The sequence below is a fragment of the Bubalus bubalis genome, chromosome 9 (genome assembly GCF_019923935.1).
Source record: "Bubalus bubalis isolate 160015118507 breed Murrah chromosome 9, NDDB_SH_1, whole genome shotgun sequence".
In the NCBI taxonomy this organism is placed as follows: Eukaryota; Metazoa; Chordata; class Mammalia; order Artiodactyla; family Bovidae; genus Bubalus; species Bubalus bubalis.
Window position 1 is genome coordinate 97,684,958 of NC_059165.1, and position 1,865 is coordinate 97,686,822.

At 42.8% G+C, this 1,865-nt stretch overlaps 1 pseudogene; it reads left to right on the forward strand.

Moving 5' to 3' along the window:
- The first annotated feature begins 780 nt into the window (after nucleotides 1-780).
- Nucleotides 781-1,865, forward strand: LOC112577726 (annotated as a pseudogene).

A 1,865-nucleotide genomic window follows, 5' to 3' on the forward strand; every position in this document is an offset into this window, starting at 1 on the left:
ATGAATCCACCACGGGTATACACGTGTTCCCCATCCTGAACCCTCCTCCCTCCTCCCTCCCCGTACCATCCCTCTGAGTCGTCCCAGTGCACCAGCCCCAAGGATCCAGTATCGTTCATCGAACCTGGACTGGTGACTCATTTCATATATGATATTATTCATGTTTCAATGCCATTCTCCCAAATCATCCCACCCTCTCCCTCTCCCACGGAGTCCATAAGACTGTTCTATACATCAGTGTCTCTTTTGCTGTCTCGTACAAAGGGTTATTGTTACCATCTTTCTAAATTCCATATATATGTGTTAGCATACTGTATTGGTATTTTTCTTTCTGGCTTACTTCACTCTGTATAATAGGCTCCAGTTTCATCCACCTCATTAGAACTGATTCAAATGTATTCTTTTTAATGGCTGAGTAATACTCCATTGTGTATATGTACCACTGCTTTCTTATCCATTCATCTGCTGATGGACATCTAGGTTGCTTCCATGTCCTGGCTATTATAAACAGTGCTGCGATGAACACTGGGGTACACGTGTCTCTTTCAATTCTGGTTTCCTCAGTGTGTATGCCCAGCAGTGGGATTGCTGGATCATAAGGCAGTTCTGTTTCCAGTTTTTTAAGGAATCTCCGCACTGTTCTCCATAGTGGCTGTACTAGTTTGCATTCCCACCAACAGTGTAAGAGGGTTCCCTTTTCTCCACACCCTCTCCAGCACTGTTTTAAAAATTATGACATCGATCAAATTCATCTGGAGAGTCTGTTAAAACTTAGATTTCTGGATGTTACCGCCAATGTTTCTCAGCAGTACATCTGGATGACATCTACAGTTAGCATTTCTAACAAGTTCCCAATTGATGCTGGTGCTTCTCATCTGGAGACCATTCATTTTCATTTCTTTTCATGCCATTTTCCCTTCAGATTCATCAACAACATGGAGCCCAGAAATCAAACAGGTATTTCAGAATTTTTTCTCCTGGGACTAACAGATAATCCAGAACTACAGCCTCTCCTCTTCTGTCTGTTCCTGTCCCTGTACCTGATCACTGTCTTGAGAAACCTGCTCATCATCCTGGCTGTCATCTCTGACTCCCACCTCCCCCCCACCATGTACTTCTTTCTTTCCAACTTCTGCTTTATTGATGTCTGTATAAGCACTACCACAATCCCAAAGATGCTGGTCAACATCCAAGCACAGATACAGCACATCACTCATACAGGCTGCCTCACCCAGATTGGTTTTGTTCAGGTTTTTGGTGGTATGGAGAATGTTCTCCTTGCAGCAATGGCCTATGATCGCTATGTGGCCATTTGTTACCCCTTGAGGTACACAGTTATCATGAACCCCCAACTCTGTGTTCTGCTGATTCTACGTTCATTGTTCATTAGCACTATGGTTGACTTACTCCATTGTCTGATGTTATTGAGACTGTCCTTCTGCAAGGACCTCTCTCTTCTGTGAATTTGCTCAGGTCATCAAGCTGGCTTGTTCTGATACCCTCATCAATAACATCCTGACATATTCTGTAGCTAGCCTGTTAGGTGGTATTCCTCTTTTAGGGATCATTTTCTCTTACACTTAAATTGTCTCCTCTGTTTTGAGAATGCCTTCAGCAGGAGCAAAGCTTAAAGCTTTTTCCACCTGTGGGGCTTACCTCTTAGTTGCATTCTTATTCTATGGGGCAGTTTTGGAGTTTACGTTAGTTCTGTGGTTATGGACTCATCTAGGAAGACAGAAGCAGTGGGTTCAGTTATGTACATTGTGGTTCCTCAAATGATGAATCCTTTTATCTACAGCCTGAGAAATAGTGACATGAAGTGAGCCTTAAGAAAACTCATCGGTGATGTACCTTATTTTTTATGA